Raw genomic sequence first — 21,221 nt, forward strand, 5'->3', positions numbered from 1 at the left:
CAATTTCTTCACTTAAAATGTTACTTGGGTTATCAAAATGTTTATCACGTTGAGCTTGCCTTCTTGTATAATTATGAAGCGTCATTGTTGCAATGACTCTTTACTTGCTTGTTGAATGGATAATTACAAATATATATATCCCTTAAGTTCGTTCGATGATAGTTCTAAGAGAAGAGTGTGCATGGTTGAATACCTCTTTAGGGCCCATTGGTTGGCCACCTCTACGAAAATCAGGAAGATGATATCTTTCGCCTTTATATGGTCCCAAAAACTCTCACATTTGTGGGTACCCCACATCTACTACATAATACTTCCCTGTCAATTCAAAGATTTATTTTATTATGATATAATTGCGTAAAGTGAGTGATTAAAACATGAATGAAGACACTAAAATTAAATAACAAGAAGTTTGAATATGTATAATAATACTTAACACCAAAAAAAACTTTCAGATTTGATCATTACCTTAAAGTGAGGCATATATTTAGAGTTTGACAGTATTTCTTGTGGGGTGTCACTAAACTCGGGATCAATTGGTTTGATGACATCTGTTGTCATACGACATACAATATCCAACATAAGACCAAAATATCTACTCATTGTCTCACCAGAATGTTGGAATCTTTCTTGTGATAACCTATTTCCTATACCATGTCCTAGCATGTGCAAGAACATTCCCAATATATCAAAAGCACTCATTCTCCTTGATCCCTTCAAGCCATAATTAGATTGCAAGTCATAACATAATATGGAAAATACATCTTTATCCATCATAAACATTCTATGACACTAACTATCATTCCCTTGTAAAACTTCCATCAACCAGATATTACCTATTTGGGAGGAATTTATACAAGGGGATTTATGAACATATTTCACATAATATAATTCAATAGCACGAGCACAAGCACATATAGCTAGATTAATCTCGTCCTCCTCCTCTCCATCATTTAGAATGTTCATAGTTTCAAATAACCTACAATTTATATTTATGCTCATCATCACTTCCATATTGTGGGAACCAAATTAAATCAGACCCTAGGTCAAATAATTCCTTCCATTTGGGGATTATTTGACCTAATTGGGAGTTACTCAATTTAATTGGGGATTACCCAATTAAATGGAACGTTACCTAATTAGGTTGAGAAGTGATTTGATTCCTACCACAATTCCCAATTAAATGAGGAGTTACCTAATTAAATTAGGATTTGACTTGATACCTACCACAATTAGGGATTTGATTTACCCTAATTAATCAAATCAATTCCAAATAGGGGAGGAATAATTCCCTTCTATCTACGAAATTATTCCTCTGAAACCCTAGCCTCCAAGACCACTATAAAAGGATGGCCACACACAAGGATCAAGGTACGTCTGAAATCCCTACTGAAACTCTGCAGAAAATTCCTCTCAAACCCTAGCCACCTCCTTTCTCTCTCTCTTTTACATAAGGCTTTGGCCGCCCGGTTTACACCCTAAACACATCTCCGTACCCTAGTTAGCTATTGTTTTTTATACGATTCAATTGAACTAATTTAGGCATCGGAGGGCCTTTGGCCAACACCCCCGGGTGTGGCCCTCTCATTTGTTCTATTTTGTAGGGAGAAAGACAAGGCGGAGAAGGAAGAGGAATCTTTGCAACCGAATATTCTCGTGAGGAAATTTGCTCACACACATATAACATAATCCAAATAACAAATACATTATCCAAATAATAGTCATACATTATACTCATATGAAATAACAAGTTTAAACCATAAAAACCAGCACTTCACATACAACTCCTCCTATGGGTTGTTAAATTCATAAGTGATAAGGTCATAATTTCACACATTTGCATGCCTTCTTTGCTTAGTAATTTTACTTAGTTTCTCTTTCGTTTGAGTCTCTTACCTATGTTTGTGTGTTTTGTAGGTTAATACAGCAAGGGGATGACATTTGATACAATTCATGCATGTTAAGGACTGAGTGGCACAAGAGGAATATGAGCTTAAAGACAAAACCAATTTGAGCTACACTCCTTGTCAGTCCAGTTTAGTAGGTCATCTTGCAGGCCTCATTTCAGCAACTTACACAGGTCGGATTAGGAGACATCCTTGATAGAAGTTGTTCCAATGGGTGTCTATTATAACATATCCAAATTTCAGCCCAATTGGATAAATTTGAAGTGCTCAGCACGTCAAATACTGAACCAAGTTCACAGAAATGTCATGTTGGCTGCCATCACATTTAATGTGGCTACATCCCTAGAGCCATATGCTACACATGGGCAGCCACACATGGGAGTCAAATCAGCTCAGAAACTCAGAAAGATGAACAAAAGTCAAGCTTTCCATAAAGAAACCATACCAAAGCATGTATTTGGCAGCTGGAGCAGTTGGCAAGTATGTCAGCTGGAGTAGTTGGGAGCAGCTAAGAGAGGTGTGCTTCACCAACCAAAGGAGAGGATGAAATTGCACTCTATAAATAGAGAGCTGCACACTCATTCAATAGGGAGTCAAATACACATTTCCACTTCATCCATTGCTCTCATACACACATTCAGATTCACCACAAAGAAAGAAGAGAGCTTTGAGCTATCCTGGGAACTACATTGCTGCCAACTAGTTCTTCTCTTCTTTTCTATCCTATCTATGTATTTCTTATTTTCTGTATTCATAGTTATGTTTAACTAATCCATTTAGTTAGGGCTTAGGATGAAGCCCTAGTCATGAATATTCAATGTTATGGATAATTTTATAGTTAATTGATTTCCTCGCTTTCATTATCAAGTTGTTAATCTCCAGTTTATTATGTGCTTGATGTATGTTTTCTTAGAGTAGCTAACTAGGATTTTATGCATCTAGCAGAGGTTGGGAAGGGTTTTAGATTCACCAATTCTACTCTCCTTTCACAAGCAACACATGAATGGCCTAAGAATCATTCAAGGGGTCAAGGGGTTAATAACCATAAGTTGAATAGGACAGATACCATGTTCTAGGACTTGTGTGATTATCATATTCTCAAGGAGCTTAATGACTCTTATATGCTTTATTCTAAGTAAATACCATGCTTAGGTTGGATATTAGAGATCACGTGTTGTGTAGATACCATGCACGATTACATGCCTTAGGAGAATCATGCATCCTGCACCTAGATACCATAGGCTTGTATGCGATAATCTATTGTTGATGAAGCTTGAGTCAATTTCTATGCATTCATAACTTAGATAGGAAAACTAGTGGTGGATTCCAAGGCTCTAACACATCTCAATCATTGTTTCACAACTTGTTGATTGCTGCCAATGTTTACTTTCGAGCACTTTCATTTCACTTTCTTCTTTTCATTTCAACAACAAAACCCCTCATTTCGAGTGTGTGTGTGGTGCTTGGATTCTGTCCTAGACCTTAAGTAATTAGCAAGAGGCATTGTTGAATTCGACCTTGCCTTTAGCTAGTTAGTCAGTTTCTTTATTCTATGTTTTTCTAGCATTCTAAGTAATTTAACTTGGAACCAAGTTACCATTCTCCGTGGGATCGACCTCGTATTTACATAAGCTATACTATAAATGGTTCGTGCACTTGCGAGAATTAAAGTTGCTGTTTTTAATAACTCATTTTAGTTGTTAAGGATAGGCTCAAAACGTTTTTGGCGCCGTTGCTGGGGAACCGGTAACGATGGTGCTATAGTTAGATTACTTTGATTGTTTTGTTTTTGTTTGTTTCATTTGTTTCTTTTCGTTGGTTTTTCTTTTAGTATTCAGTTCTTGTATTTAATTGTTATCTCCATTGAAAGCACGAAATTGATTTCCTTGGTGTGTGCACGTCCGAATCTGACCAGGAGCAAAGTTCACTGAGCCACTTTCACCAAGAACCGCTGCTGTACGTGCTGGTTTGAGGAGGAATTATAGTTCTTCAAGCACTGAATCTAAGAGTTAAGAATCTGAAGATTCAATCAAGATGGCAGAGATTCCGAACAACAACAATAATGTTGAAGGAGGTGGTGCGCTTGTTGTCCAACCTCGAAAACCCCTGTGTGAGTTTTCCATTCCCAAAGTCACCGATCAACCTTCGTGCATCGTCTATCCTTAACTCACAGTTGACAAGTTTGAGCTTAAAAGTGGTATGATTCATCTTCTTCCAACTTATTATGGTAATACCACTAAGGATTCTTACATGCATATTAAGCAATTCTTTGAAATATGTGCTACGATCAAAATTCAAGGCCTTGATGATGAGCAGATTAAGATGAGGCTATTCCCATTCAGTTTAAAAGATAAAGCTATGTCTTGGTTATACTCTTTGCCTAATGCGTCAATTCGTACTTGATGAGCTTTCTAATAAGTTTTTGCAGAAATTCTTTCCGGCTCAAAAGACTAACAAGACTAGAAAGGAAATCTTTGGTTTCACACAAAAGGAAAGAGAAGCTTTTCATGAATGTTGGGAGAGGTACAAGGAGATGATAAGTTTCTTTCCCACACCACAACATAGAGAGTTGGATGCAAATGCAATCTTTCTATGAAGGTTTGCTTAATTCTGAAAGGATGATGGTAGATGCAATAAGTGGAGAAGGACTGATGAACAAAACAGCAGATGAGGCTTTTACTCTCTTTAAATCCTTGAGTGCTAACTCTCAACAATGGAGCCACAATAAAGGAAGATGAGCTCCTATGAAAGGTGTGGTCTCTGAGGTAAGTACTAATAATGAGATTGCTGCAAAACTTGATGTTATGTATTCTTTGCTTCAACGGGCAATGACTGGCCCTCTAGGAAGCAAATGCCTTTTAAGCAAGGAATCCTAATAATGATCCTTACTCAAACACGTACAATCCGGGGTGGAGAAATCATCCTAGTTTCAAGTGGAGCAATAACTCAAATGTGCAACAATCTCAAGGACCTTTCCCAGGATTTCAAATACAACAAAGGCAATTCCAGCAAGCTCCCCAACGAGTGCAAGAGCAAAGGGTTGACCAAATGGGAAAATTGCAAGACATGTTCAAGAATTTCATGGGGCAACAAATGCAAACCAATCAGAATTTTCAAAATGCAGTGAACAAGCTAGAAGTGCAAGTTGGGCAGATTGCATCCTCCTTGAGCAATAGAGCATCCGAACATGTCCAAGCCAAACGGAGGTGAATCCAAGGCATCAAGAGCATGCTAAAGCAATACACATCTTGAGAAGTGGTAAACAAGTTGATAATAAGGTTGGAGATGCCAATGAAGAGCAAGAAGATGGAGAAAATGTGGAGATCATTCAACCACCACATGGGCAGCCCACAGGTTCCACCAAACAGCCCCTCAATGCTCTTGGAAAGAGCACAGGCCCTAAGGTATCATCTAATGCTAATCAAGTTCCAATTTCAACTAATGCTTTTAGGCCTATTACACCCTTTCCCAGCAGGTTATCAAAGTCAAAGAAAGATCAAGGCTTGGATGAGATAATGAAAACATTTAAGAAGGTGCAAATCAACATCCCATTGCTCAATGCCATTGCTCAGATTCCAAAGTATGCAAATTTTTTGAAGGATCTATGCACTAACAAGAGGAGATTCAAAGAGCATGAACAAGTTGCATTGAGTAAAGAGGTAAGTGCAGTGTTACAAAGAAAGCTACCTCCAAAGCTAAAAGATCCAGGTTCATTTTCTATACCTTGCATAGTTGGTGATTTTAAGTTTCAAAAAGCTTTACTTGATCTTGGTGCTTCTATAAATCTTATGTCATATCATGTTTATGAGAAAATTAACCTTGGTGAGTTGCAAGTGAGCATTTAATTAGCAGATAGAACTATTCTGTACCCCAAGGGCATTCTAGAAGACGTTTTGGTGAACGAAGAAGGTTTAATCTTCCCAGTCGATTTCTTAGTCCCGGAGATGTAAAAAGCACCAATTCCTGACAATGAATTGCCCCTTATCTTTGGCCGACCCTTCATGGCTACTGCTAAGACCAAGATTGATGTAGAGCAAGGCACTCTCACCATGACCGTTAATGGAGAAACTGTTGCCTTCAAAGTGTTTGATGCCCTGAAGCCAAATGTTGTACAAGATTGTTTTCAAATTGAAGTATTTGGTAATCCAGGGGAAAGAGAGATTTGATGGCCTTCCATATTCAATAGAATCATGCTTGCTGAAAAGATGAGACAAGGAGGAGCAACGGGCAGCCCACATGTTCAATGCTACAATTCCCACACATAAGAAGAGGCTGCCCAAATTTGGAGATGTTAATATTCCAATCATTCCTACAATTCATTGTGATTCTATTCATAAACAGAAAAGGAAAAGAAAAGCAGTAAGGAAGCAATGAAAAAGGAAAATAAGCTTGGTGAACTCTCTTGCATTGCATGAGGTGTCGATTGAGCCCAAAACCCCCTATTCACTATAGAAAGTTTGGACGTTCGGCTGAAGACGTGAAACTTAGCGCTTCTTGGGAGGCAACCCAAGGTGACGAGGAGAAGATAGAATATGCGAGGAAGCTTGCTTGCGTCCTAATCGCTTCAAAAGGGAGTTTTTCTAAACTCTAACCTTTGGTTATGTCTTTCCCTTGTCTTCTTTCCTTTTATGAGGCATTGCTTTTTCTTACACTCTAAACATTGAGGCCAATGTTTCATTTAAGTTTGGGGGGAAGGATTTAGTTATGTTGTTTCAAATTGTCAAAATTTAAAATTTTGAGTGTGTCTAATGGCCAAAAAGCAGGATTTTGTGTGTTGTTTCGTTATCCTTCCAAACACCTATGATACGACTTGGATCTAATACTAATATGGTTTCTCATAAATTGATAGTTATTGTTTAAGGACTTTGTGTGTTTCTGATTTAACTCCGTCTTGCATGCCATCCTTGCACTTATTGAGCACTATGCCGAGTTAGTCCAATTTCTTGCTACTTGGAGACGTTATGCAATTCTACTTATCTCATGATCTTGGTTTCATACTCTAGAACTTATTTGAATATCTCTTGAGACAATTTATTTCCAGACAATGCTTAGGAAGTGATTTAGGCCATGTTTGAACCGTTTGAGCTTTTCTAACCATCCCTCTACATGTATTCATCCCCAGTCAACCCATTTGAGCTTACGTTAAGCCTTTCTTTGTGTAAACCATTCCTACCTTAATGAACCTCTGTTTTCTTATTCTTACTTATTCTATGAGCAATTAAAACTATCTTCAAAAAAGAGTTATAAAGAATGCAAGGTTTTTGGAGCAAAAGTGAATCATTAGTGCCATAACCCAAGTGTTGAAAAGAAATAAGTTTGGGGGTATTGGTAACTAATCAAAAGAGGTAATGAAGTGTGACCAATGTAGTCACGGCCCTAGGGTGTTATAAAATAGAAGATCATGGTGATCTAGGTTAAAGAGCTACAAAATTAGGCCAAATAAACAGATATGAAGGTGCTGAAATTCTGTTGACAATATGCTCATGTATGTGTTCCTTGCTTGTTACAAAGATCAGTAATCTCTCATGCCTCTTACTTATGCTTTAGTTGTGCTCAAGATGTTGTTATATATCCATATCCCCTCTTTCATTCAACCACTACCCTAAGCCTCATTACAACCCTTGTAAAGTCCTTTTGATCCTTGGTATTATATGGTATTACTGTGGAGAGCTGTTTTGATAATGAGCTTATGGGGTTCGGAATTCTTGATTTTGCTCTAAGTGTGTGCGCATGTACTTATTTGAGTTGCAGGTGTTGTACTGATACTGCATTCACACACTACACTTAAGGATGCCATTGTGAGCTTTGGTTACCCTTGAATCATGTGTGGAACTTAGATTGTGATTGTTGTGTTTCTTTGGAACCATATACTTCGGTGATTCTTTGAGGATATTGTTTGGAAGGCTTGCCACTTATTTCTTGTTTTCTAAATGGTATTTTTACTTTGTTTTGCTCGAGGACTAGCAAAATCTAGTTTTGGGGTATTATAAGTAAGCCACGCAAGTTTGACGTCAGGTGTTTTCATGATAGTTCTTTCCACAACTTCCATTCAATCTTAAGTGCATCCCACTTGACTTCAACTGAACTTTACCATACTCATGTCCCGTCTCTTTCTTAAAATTTAATTTCAATTTTTCTCATCCATCACTACAAAAAAAAGGAAGAATAGTCACATTTTTTTAAAGTGACTAATTTATTTTGGTGACAATTATGGGTGGTCAACTAGTTTACCAAATTAGTCACTATTATATGTATCTAATGATTTAAATATAATAAATTTTGTTGTAGGTGACACATGAATAGTAATATGTAATAAAATATAAAAGGACAATCTTTCCCATAATAAAATATTTACAATGGTAATTTAATAAAAATATATGGACGGAATCTTTCTCACTAACCAAGGCTCTTTTCCCTTCCCTCTTTTGTTCTCATTTCCTCATCCTCAATCCTAAGGCTTTTATATTTTTGTATGAACCTCAATCCCTTATCTTTCTCCTTCCTCACTTTCTAATCCAACTTCTTTCACCGTTCTATCTTCTCCTTCTTCTCCTTTCAATCTCAGAATTATCAATCCCTGGTATGTTGTTAGTTCATCTTGCCCTTCTCTGTTTCTCTGCAATCTTATATTCCTAACTCAAATATTCTGATCTGAACTGCATCTCCCCTTAGAAAGGTAAAAGTTTCATTTTTTGAAGTTTTCATGTGGGTTTCATTTAAGGAATGGTTTTGGGTTTTATTTATGTGTGGGTTTGATTTATGAGACTCAATTGGAAAGCTTCCATCTCTCAACCTTCTGCTGAAATCCTTTTCCAAATAAGAGTTTTTTATATGTGAAGCCCAACCAACGCCGACATCAACGATGTTTACACATATCCAATTGTCTCTTTGATAACCACATTGAAGCCCAACCAATGATGACGTCAACGCCGTCAGTCTGAACCTTCATGTGTTCAAATGATGTTGGCCTAGATCCTGTTGTCTTTGTCTTTGGTTTAGTGTTTGAAGAACATTTGTTTCCTACATATGTAGCTGGATTGTGTCTGGAATTTTTTTCTTTTGGTTTATTGTTCTTAAGTTTCTTGGTTTGAATTATTTGGTTAAAGTTTCAACTCTTATGGAAGGATGATATATATAATATGGGTCTTGACTCAGATTTTTTTCATCTTTGATTGTGATTTCAGCTAAGAATTAGGTGATGGGTATTTTGGTTTGAGTGTTGTAATTTGGTTTTCAATGAGGGATCTGGTTTTCGGTAAGGGATCTGATTTCAGCTAAAAATAAAAATAAAAAGGAATTGGAAATTATTATAATTGTGAAAAATATAATACACAAATATAACACAAATAATAATGAAAATGATTTCTATTTTTTTTTATAAAGATAATGGAACGATGTTGGACGTCAGTGCAGTCAAATAAAATAAAATAAAATAATAAAACATAAATATAGTTTGATTAGACATGATGTGGGGCCAACTTTGGAGTAATAGGATAGTCAACACAATTTGTCACGAAATGATGCTTTAATCATGACAAAACCCAACAGTCATGGCCACATCAAAAATTGTAACTGTACCATTACTATTGGCCATAGTCACCAATATTAGTGACTAATACTGCCAAAAGTCACGAAAAAAAAGTGACTGTTGTGTGTTTTTTTGTAGTGCATCTTTGTTGAAGTGAGTGCCAAGACGATGTCCTGCCTCAACCTCCTTGATACATAAATCACAAAATATGACTATATTAAGGTTATTCCAAGTAGCTATAACTCATGATGAACTTCCCACATTCTTCCCGATTCTTATTAAATCCAAATAAATGAGTCTTAGATAAATCAAACAAAAGATTTTTAAAAAAGTGTCAAACAACAAATCCAAGTTATGATATATCAATCATCAAAGCTACTGCAATACTTAAAGAAATAATGTCCTAATTGATATTAAATTAATATGTAATATTTGTTTTGTATGATTATGTACTGGAAAGTGTAAGGCTATAACGGATATTCCTGCTGCCATGTGTTGTGCCTACCTCTCCCTCATCATGACAATAGAGAAACCTCAATGTTAAGTGTCTGCAAAGAGAAAAATATATTTCACCCAAAAAACAAGAGAAAAATATATATCTATATATATATCACAATAATTTTGTTTAAATATAAGAATATCACCACACTTTTATTGTCGAAAATGTTGGGCTATAAAGTATTTTTGGTCAAAAGTGTAAGGCTATAAAGTTTCATAAAGTCTGATCCAGGGCCCTTCAAATGCAACATAATATAAAATAACAATCACAACAATCAGAAAAGGACAAAGAAAGGAAGGGACTAAAATAAAAAATATGCAGACCCAAATATCTTCAATACTCTAGTTCGCATGAAGCCCCAAGTTCCATCAAAATGTTGAGAGGGACAGGTTTTACACAAAAGCCCCAAATTCCATCAAAATGTTGAGAGGGAAAGGTTTTACACATAATGACAGGACCCGACCCAAATTCCACTTTGGAATCTGAGAACCCTGTGCATGTTCGACACTTGGTAGGTGCCGGGCATTCTTGACCAAAATACCCTTCTAAGTTTCCTAAATTCTTTTTCTTCAAAGTTGACTTATGTCGAAAATTCAGCAGAGTCTCCCCTCTACAACAAGCAATTTAAATATCCCCATTCGTTCAGCATGTACAAAAATGGAATTCATGCAACCAAACATATGTGACATACCAGAGAGTCCAAAGATACTGACTTGATAACCTTCATGACATTAGGCCTCTTTAAATAAGATAAATCGTTCTGCCAACTAAAATTGATCCCAACCTTTAAAATAACATAAGTACGTTAATAGATTTCAAAACAACTTAACTGAACAGCTTTTCAATCACTTGATCTCGCGGCTGCACCTAGTAACTCTAGGTTGCCTACGTACCCTTAAAAAGGGATCAAGCCATGCGTAGTTCTTTCTAACAAGGAAAAGAATATTAACGAGCCGGGTCAGGCAGGGTTTTTTTCAATAATTCAAAGCCCAGGCCCGATTCATAGGCCGGGCTTTAATGGGCCTTATCGGGGCGGACCGAAATGGGCTTACTATTTAGAAAGTCAAATATATAAAATTCATTTCATTCTTGCTAAAGTATGAAGCTTACAAAATGTCTTACAAATCTTATACCCTTCCAAACAAAAAGGTCTTACAAAATCACAATCTAATACAACCAAGCTATGCAAAATCAAATTAGATTCACTCACAATCTAATCAAAACTTCACTGCAAGGCAAACACTCAAAAGCATGATAGTGTCCCAAAGTCCATTACTACAATATAAATCCAATGCTTGCAAAATAAAATACAATCCTATTACATAACATTTCAACTTTCAATGGTCTCATTTTCAGATTCACTAACAATCTCAACTTCACTGTTTGCCATCCAATCTAGTCTTGATGCTCTAATGTTCATTAATTCTTCAGCTTGTTGCTCATCTACTGCTGCATCTTGCTTTCTTGAATCTATCAGGGCCCAATCTTTCAAGCAAATTAAAGCTTCTATTGTACTCGACTCAAACTGGCCATTTTCTCTGATACAATTCTACCACCTGCAGTAAAACATGATTCTAATGTTGCAGCAGTAGAGCTGGAACAATTAGCAAATCTCTAGCCATGAGGGAAACAATAGGGTATAATGATTGATTGTTTTTCCACCAACCCAAAAGACTAAATTGATTATCATCAATTACTTCTATTGTTGGTAAATCAAGATAAAATTGTAATTCAGAAGAGTTGGTGGAAGAAGAAGAAGAAGAAGAAGAAGATAGTCTTTTCCTTTTCAAGCCTTCAATTGAGAAATTTCTCATTATAGGGACAGATATAGAACCAGAAGTTTGGCTCAAGGTAGTAGAAGTTGCAACATTTTTCACATTTTGAACCACATCAGGAATTACATTCTTCTTGTAGATATCAAATAACTAAAATAATAAAGTCTTTAAAGCTAAATTTTTTGAGTCAATGGTTAATTGATCAATACCTATCATGTCCAACCATTCAACAATTGCAAATAATTTAAACCTAGAGTCCATAATAGTAGCTAAGCAAAAAACCATAGGAAACTCTTTCCAATATTTATCAGATTTTGTTTTCATTTCAGTCAAAGCATCCTTAAAAACAGAAAATTCAGAATATGCAGCAAATAATCCATGAATATCTATTAAACAATTAATAACACGACTTGAAGTAAGATAATACACACCAGAAAATATCTTAGTTGAAGAATAAAAAATTTGTAAAAACCCACTAACAAGTTGTGCTATTGTCCAATCTTCTTCACTAGGGACTTGTAAATTACAAAAACGTGATTCATTTACCTTTTGAACAAAATTTACAACAAAAGTAAATTTTGAACAGAACTTTAATCAACACTTTCATTTTGCTGCCTCTCTATTACAGGATCTGTTATGCGCAGCCTATGAATCCCACATAGTTGGATAAAATTTTGTGTCTCTTGTTAGATGAATTCATGCTACAAACAATATCAGTAATTTTATCAATAGACGAAGATAAAACTTTAAGTCCATCTTGCACAATCAAATTCAATATATGACAACAACATCGTACATGAAACAACTTTTTATACACAAAATCTAGCAAAATAGTTTATGGAAGTATACCTGCAGTTGAATCATTATTTGATGCAATATCTAATGATAAAGTAAATACTTTGTTATGAATGTTCCAAGATAACACTTCATCAAATATATGAGTTGCAAGTGACTCTCCGGTGTGTGGGTACTCAATCATTTTACAGCAAATTATCCTTTTATTCAAACACCACTTTATCGATAAATGTAGCAAGTGACATATAACCCATTTTCTGTCGTGATGACCAAACATTAGAAGTTAAACAGATTTTTGAATCAAGTTTTTTAAAAACAGCAAGCAAATTAATCCTTTCTTTATCAAATTTTTTTAGCACATCCCTTTTATATGTAGAGGCTGAAATTTCTTTATATTGAGGACAAAATGCACGCTAAATCAAGCCTTTAAAATCATGGCTATCAACAAATTTAGATGGCGGCTCACTTAATAATAAAATCCACAAGTTCTTTGAGCAATATCATGATCATAAAACAAAATTAGTCAAATTTTCAAAGCATCAGTGATTTAATAACATTTGACCTAGAGTTACCCTAGCTTGTGCATCTTCATGCCTTTTTAAATGACGAGATAAATGACTAGTGCCACTACTAGAATTACCAACCAACAAAGTATTACAAATAACACACTTAGCCTTAATTACTGGTGTACCATTTTCAAATTTGTTAACTTTTTCAAAAAAAGACCACACTTTACTTGTTAATCTAGGAGTGACCAGCTCGGAGTTGGCTCTTTTTAAGCATGCAGAGGCGGAACACTCTACTTGACAGGACCCGACCAAAATTCCACTTTGGAATCCGAGCCGAACCCTGTTTGTGATCGACACTTGGTGGTTACCGAACACAATTGACTTGGTTGCCCTTTTGATTTAAAACTTAATTCCTTAATCCGATTTCTACCAAATTGCAGAGTCTCTCAGTAAATTGAACGCTCCAATATTTACACTGCCAACAAGTACTTAAATATATACACCAACTGCCAGTATACAAAAATAAGTAAGTTCCAACAATTAAATACGTTTCAAGGCAATATCAGAGCATCTATACAGGTTTATTTACAAAGGAGGTAACCGTTGTGAAGCAAGGAACCCTACATCAAAATGGGGAAGAGCGAAGTGTGTGGAATGTCCTGTGGTGGCTCTCGATGCACGCCTACAACTGGGGCGAAACAATAAAAAGGTGAGGGACTCCAAACAAAGTTTAGAAATAAGTAAAACATACTAACCCCACAGTAAAAACACAATTATACAAAACTAACTCATTTTCTTTATCGATACATGTCGAAATCAATGTATTCATGCATTATATACCAAACACATTCATGGTTAACATTAATCTTGTAAAGCATTAAAACTGCTTAAAACTACCACTTAGGTGTACTTCATTTCACAATTCTGGTTTGCCATCAATTCCGATATCCACAATTTCCGCAAGTCTCGTGACACATAGTCAATTCGAGCCAAACCCGGCGGTGTGATTTAGGGACCGTAGTCAACCTCGATCCGCATTCGGCTTCGCGGACGAGTCCACATCGTGGGCAATCGCTGCATGCCGATTAAACAGAAGGCAACCGATAAATCTAAAAGGCAACTCGGATGCCGGACATCATCATATCCAAGGCAACATCAGATATCCGGGTACCTAAGGTGGCTTAGAAAATAATAATAATAGTAATAAGCAAAGTTTGTTGAAAGATCTAATAAATAATCAATTTCATCATATACGGACTCACGCCATTTATCCGATGTTTAACTAAAATTCTTTTCCTATATCTCTAAAGGATATTCCACTTTGGAAAGATGCAATCAAAATATTTAAAAGCATGTCTCATCTGATAAACACTATTCTTTGAATAAACTTATTCAAGATCAAATTCTATAAGTAAATTGCATAAATTCATTTATGAAAACAAAAAGTCCACTCAAAGGTTGGTCCGAGCTCACTGGACCTTGGAAGGTCCCTCCTCGCGTCAACTGTGCCCGGAAAAGGTGATTCAAATACTGAATAAAATATATTAATAAACTGCTCAGATAAATATTTTAAATAAAACCTGACCTCAAGCTTAGCGCGTGCATCAAATTAAAGTTATTTTATGCCTACATTACGCCTTTAATCCTAGGACATTCGTCGTGAATTTGGTTTCGATCGACTGTTAGATTCGCCACGCATCACACGATCGACGCATTCTAAACCTTAACCCTCAGGGTTCGCGATTTCGGAGTATCCGGGACTCCGATTCATGATCCGTCGAATCCTACACAATCTTGGTAAGGTCAAAATTAACATATCTTAAAGTGATCACGATCCAACGGTTCAAAACTATTGAACCGGATAACGCATACCATATAAAAGTTCGCTTAACACTCAAACGACGTCCGCATTGAGATCCGCGAATTTCTATACACTCGTGAGAATACTAGGATAATTCTGGAACTGAGAATTGTCCCCACTAGACTGCCCACGCGCCGCCACACGCGCCGGCACTTTGGGTGGCTTGAGAAATTTTCGCCGGCCGGAAACACTCCAAACCGCCGGCCCAAACTCCTAACTTAGATAAAACACCCAATTTGGAACCACTTTTGTTCTTGGACCTACCCCAAAAAGTGGCCGAAAGTGGCCGGAATCCTACCCTCAAAACCGGCTGAAACTTTAGTTGAAAATCGAACGCTCGACGCTTAAAATTTCTGAAATCAACCCAACCAGCAGCTTACGAAAAATAGCTGAAAACCATACCTCACTCGTCCGACGGTGGAGAATCGAGGAGAACGAGCAAGGAGAAATCACAAACCGCAACTCTTCGAGTTTTCCGGTGGTTTCGCTGCAGTTGGCATCGGAGCTGGGCTGGGTTAGGTAGAGGACAACGATACGAAACTTTTGCAACAAATTTCACTCAAAACGGATATCGGATGGCGACGAAATCGTCGCTTGAAGGTGAGTATGTGTGGAGAGAGAGAACCAGAAAATCTGGTCTCTCTCGCGAGGAAGAAGGAGAAATAGACTCGGTTACTGTAGTGGTACTGTAGCACTGACAATTTTAAAATTTCCCTTACGTCCTTTTGGTTTATAGACCTTTCCTCCTTTGTTACAACTCGGAATCGAGCGTGCCTCATGTCTACGAACTGCTTGGCCGCGCTTCTACGCACGGTGCAAACAAAATTTCCAAACTCCTCTCCGGTCAAAAAGTCAACTTCTCAAATACTAAAATAGTCTAAGGGCAAAAGTGTCATTTTTCCTTAATAAAGTATATAAATATTAATTAAAGTTTGGGTTATTACACTATCACTGTCAGAATCCAGAACAGAGTAATCCGTGATCGAGCTCAGGAGGTTAACTACCACATGTACTCTAGAAGCCGGGAGGAAGTAGTTACCATGTTCCTGGACTTGTAATTTTTTTGTTTATTTCATCTCGCTTATCTATTTTTGTAATTCTATCCTTGTTTCTCTAATCATCGCCTTTTTCTAGAAGTGCCCAAAACTATCGGGTTTTGGTAGTGATGACCTAGCCTTTGAAACCTCTCATTGTTGCTGTAAGAAAGCAACTCCCCATTTGCTCTTAGCCATGACATAGAGTTAGGCAGCTACTATTCACGTGAATAGTAGTTGCCCTGCAAAAGAGATTTTCGCTTTCCCACACCAAGAAAGGGCAATTACTATTCATTTTTTATTTTTTCACAACTTTTTTACCTTAATAATTAATTTGATAATATTTCTGATAAAATTTTTGGTTCCTACGTGTCAATACTATTTATATCTCATAATTGGATAAAATTTTCAATTTCAAATTTTTATAAATTAAAAAAATGGTCAGTATCTATAGAAAAAAATTCATTAATTTTTGGGTATTTTAAAATAATTTCAATATTTTCCAGATTTTATTGCAAAAATTTGAGGCATAGATTGGAGGAAAAATCGATTGAGAGCCCAGACGACGCCACGGCAACAAAATAAATAAATAAATAAGGCAAGATCAGAATGGGGGAGGGGCATCAGCGATCAGAGCAGACGCCGCAAACCTCGCTTGGACCCTGGGTGAGTTACTTGGCCAGCCCGAGCTGGTGGGTCCTACACCTCCCACGGCCTGGCAGTCCACTGGAACACCTTTCCCCTTACTTGTTTCCAAGCGTTATCAATTTTGCCCCTTGGTCTCCGCTTGAACTTACTTATAATCTTTCGTAGATGCCCATCCATCTTAGGTTCATCTATCATGGCCTGCCATAATCCGCACTGGTAGAATTAAAGCCATGGACCTAGATACCACTGACAAACGGAGAACTGAGTTCTACTCCTAGCAAGGCCAAGTCAAAGGCGGTGGATGAGGCAATGGAGAGAGTGAAGATCTAGCAATCCACTGAGCTGGAACTAGATGAGAATAGGAGGATGTTGATCAATTGATGCAAGATCTGACTTGCTTACACAGATGCATTATGGCTTTAAGCCTATTCTTGAGATGAGAAGAAGAAGAAGATGTGCTCAACCTTCACGATCAATGTGAGAATCTCAAGCCCACCTTCAAAACCTCCGAGTTCTGCAAGGCTACTCATGAAGCCAACTTAGCTGATTACGCAAAACAAAAGGCAAAACTAGACTGATGGTTGCAGGATACAAGGAGGCCAGGCCACTACACAAGTTTAATGAAGGCATTGAGGAACTTCAAAAGGCCATAGAATGCAGAGGTGCAGAGTAGGTTTGGGCTGGACTGAATTCTAAGACAACTACTTTCCTGTGCAAAGCATGGTCTCACCTAGACACTTTGAAAGTTGCAAAGGCTTCAATCCATCGTGTGGAAATTTCCAGGAACTCTATTAAGAAAGCTATTTTACAGAGACTCTAAGAAATTAGGTTTTAATTTCAAAATATCTTAGTTGAAGAATAAAAAATTTGTAAAAACCCACTAACAAGTTGTGCTATTTAAATAAAAGTCCAATCTTCTTCACTAGGGACTTGTAAATTACAAAAACGTGATTCATTTACTCTTTGAACAAAATTTACAACAAAAGTAAATTTTGAATGTAACTTTAATCAACACTTTCATTTTGTCGCTCTCTATTCAGGATCGCTTATGCAACCTATGAATCCTACATAGTTGGATAAAATTTCTTCAACCACTTGCCATTGATTGGTGCAGCATTAACATTTCCATCTCGATCTTGTAATCTGTATGCCCCTAGTCCAAGGATTTGCTCAATTATGAAAGGACCTTCCTATGTAAGTGATCACTTACCATAACCAGCTATGTGTGTTCCAAGGGGCAGAACTGCTTTCTAAACTATTTCTCCTTCTTCAGAACTCTTGTTTTTAACTCTTTTGTTGTAGGCCCTTGACACAGCTTGTTTTCCTTATCAACCTAGTTGAAAATATTGACTTTTCAAAGTTTTTTCCAGCAATCGTGGGTACGCCTCTAATTTTTTTTTTCTTTTTAATCATGCCAAGCCTAGGTCCAATTTTTCAGAGCTATGGGCTGATTTTTTTTTCTTTTCTTTTTCCGAAGCCAAGTGCATTGTCATGGTTTTCATAGATCTCCGGCCGGGCTTTTTGGATTTTGGGCCTGACTTCTATTTTAATCGCAAAACCTGCATTGCCCCTTGGGTCCTGTGATTTTGCCTCATCCTTCTGAGCCTCCAGTATTTGGGCTGAGTGTGCATTTTTTGCCCAATTATAAGGGAATGATGGTGGCTGTCCAAAATTGATATGGGCTTTTGATCTCTTGGACTGGGTGTGTCAAATTAGGCCCAAACACTTATATCAATACTTTCCCTTTATTTCACAATTCATTTCCCGACCTTTTTATCAACTTTCTGATAAATTGATTCTCAACTATACTTAAAATATATATGCCACAATCTAATAAAAACCAAGGGCCATAATTCATCATTTTTAGCTACTGGGTACATTAGCAATCTATAAACAACTATCTATACTCAATCCATAACAGGACCCAGATAACTCATTCTCGTTAGGACTCGCTTACAACGTCATTTAAACACTTCTCAAAGGATATAATCGCTCGAAGACTCACGGTCAACCAGGGGTCAAACCGCCAAACTTGGTCAATCGGGTCTGCAGGGACCCACGACCTTCGATCACGGTTCCGGGAGTCCCTATAGGTTCAACGCACTCTTCTGAACCTACCCTGCAAGTTCGGTCCAAATTGAACGGTCAGATGGATCACGATCGCATGATCGGATGACTACAATTTATCTTTCCCTAGGGTTCACGATTTCAGAATATCTGTGACTCCGATCCACGATCCATCGAATCCTATATGATCCTGGAATTGTCTAGATCAACATATATGAAATTAACTACGATCCAATGGTTCAAACGTATCGAACCCGAAAATCACACAATAGGCGAGATCCGTTCAGGGTTCAAACATTAACCAAATTGGAATCCGAAAGTACCTAAACGCTCGTGGCAACTAGAGAATAATTTTAGAATAGAAAGTAGCTCTACCATGCTGCCCATGCGCCGCCACATGCGCTGGCAAATAAGCACGTGGGTGGCTTGATAAATTTCTGGCGGCTGGAAAAACTCCAAACAACCAACCAAGCTTCCTACCCTAGGTGTAAAACCTCGTTTGGAGACACTTTTGTTATTAAGCATACCCCGAAAAATGGCCGGAATCGAGCTTGCAAAATCGGCGAAACTTGAGGTTGAAATTTAACCCACATAAGCTAGAAATTTCTCAAATCCTACCCAACCATCAACTAGATCATGAAAAATAGGTGGAAATTCATACCTTATTCGTCCAATTTGGCGCCTGGAGAAGAGAGAAAGAGTCGGCGAAAATCACAAAACGACGACACGAACCAGTAGCTTTCTATGTTTTAAGAACTACTTGACGATGGGGATGGTTTGGTTAGGTAGTTGGGGTGACGGCAATCCTTCCTGGGCAGGTTCGGTGGTCGGGGTGAGGTTTGGCGGTGGCTAGAAGGAGGGAGACGATCGATAAAACCAGAGGAGGGGGGGTTTTGATATGGCAAATTACCATTTTGCCCCTCAATGTAATTTAATCGTATTTTCTTCATTAAACCTCCGATTCCAGTCCACTACGTATCTATAGACTCGTTTCGACACGATCTACGCAATGGCATAAGTGAATTTCCCAAATTCATTCCCGGTCAAGAAGTCAATATTTTCCCCAATAATTTATTCTAGGGGCAAAATTGTCTTTTTCCAAAAATTAATTAATAATTAATAAAGGATTGGGTTGTTACTAGGGTTGGCAATGGGTCGTGTCGTGTCGGGATAATAAACGTGTCAAGAATGCTCAACCCGAACCCAACCCATTTAATAAACATGTCGTGTCGGGTTCGGATCGTCTTTTATCGTGCGGGTTTCGAGTCGTGTAACGGGTTCATAAATAATAACATGCATGTTACAAAACTCACAACTGAAAAAATTTAAATAAAAAAAACGGAGAGAGGAGAGAAAATATAAGGAAAAGAAAGAAAAAAAAAGATAGAGAGAGGAGAGAAGAGAGAAGGAAAAGAAAAAAAAATAGAGACAGAGAGAGAGGAGAGAAGAGAGAAGGAAAGAAATAAAAAAGAGAGGAGAGAAAACTAAAGAGAAGGAAAAGAAAGAAAAAAAAGGAGAGAAGAGAGAAGGAAAAGAAAGAAAAAAAGACAAGAGAAGATAGATGGAAAACAAAAGAAGAAAAAGAAATATTATAAATATCAAAAGGCATAGTATATAATCACAAAGTTATATGTAGCATGGTGGATAAAGTGTTGGAGAGGAATGAGGGTGGGAGGTTCGAAACCCCTTTGTGTGCATGTTGAACTCTACATTTCTCTTCATTTTTCAAGGTTGGCATGTATTAAACAGGTTGACGACCCATGACACGACTCGCTTAATAAACGGGTTAGACAGGTATTATAGCGGGTTAGCGGGTTGACCGAAACCCACCCGTTTATTAAACGGGTCAGAACGGGTTGGTTCGGCAATTTATTAAACCCATCCTAGTTGTTACAGTACCATTGCAAGTAAAACTGGAAACAATTCATTAGATGCCAAAATAATTCAATTTATTGAACCATTGTGTTGAAATATTGAACAACTATTATGGATTATGGTCGAATTTTCCAGATATCATAGAATTTTTTGTTAAAATGTCCTATGCTAAGGACGAGTCATTTATTTTATTTAAAATTAGAAATTGAATTAAATAAATATTAAAATATTAAAATAAAAGCTCAAAAAGTCCGGGAGGTGAAAAGGAAAAGAAGAAAGGAGAAAATGGGATATAAAATTACAAAATTGCCCATATTCTTAACGGGTTCACACGACACAACCTTTTAAGTAGGGGTGTTCACGGTTCGATAACGGTGGCTTGGAAGAGTTGCCGACCACCGAACCGGAGTACATCGGCATAGCTATTTTGGAGACTGCCACCGCGCTGAGGAGATGTAAGACCGACTACAATTGGCATGCCGAGAAGTTGGTGCGGTGCGGTTTGGTTCGGCTAGCATCGATGGTAGAGGATTGAACTGAGATTGAGGGCTTGAAGACCACTTTGTGGGGAAAAAGAAGAAGATGCAACCAGTGGTGGGAGGAAGAAGAAAGAAGAAAAAATGGAGAGAGAACAGAAGAAAACGGTTGGGAGAAGAAGAATAGGAAAAGGAGAGTTCGTGGGGGCAGGGAAACCTAACTTTTTTTAAAATATTTTTTTAATTCTTT

At 37.3% G+C, this 21,221-nt stretch overlaps 1 non-coding gene and 2 pseudogenes across 1 annotated transcript; 1 reads left to right on the forward strand and 2 right to left on the reverse strand.

Annotated features, from left to right (window-relative positions):
* Positions 1-300: 300 nt before the first annotated feature.
* Positions 301-963, reverse strand: LOC148919329 (uncharacterized; annotated as a pseudogene).
* A 1,392-nt stretch (positions 964-2,355) lies between these two features.
* Positions 2,356-5,749, forward strand: LOC148919330 (uncharacterized; annotated as a pseudogene).
* On the reverse strand, positions 4,360-4,467 carry LOC148919331 (small nucleolar RNA R71). Its single transcript, XR_016125744.1, has one exon. It is a non-coding gene; the product is annotated as a small nucleolar RNA R71 (small nucleolar RNA).
* Positions 5,750-21,221: the final 15,472 nt, after the last annotated feature.

Source organism: Prunus mume, linkage group LG3 (assembly GCF_029339155.1).
Source record: "Prunus mume cultivar Tortuosa linkage group LG3, ASM2933915v1, whole genome shotgun sequence".
Classification (NCBI taxonomy): domain Eukaryota; kingdom Viridiplantae; phylum Streptophyta; class Magnoliopsida; order Rosales; family Rosaceae; genus Prunus; species Prunus mume.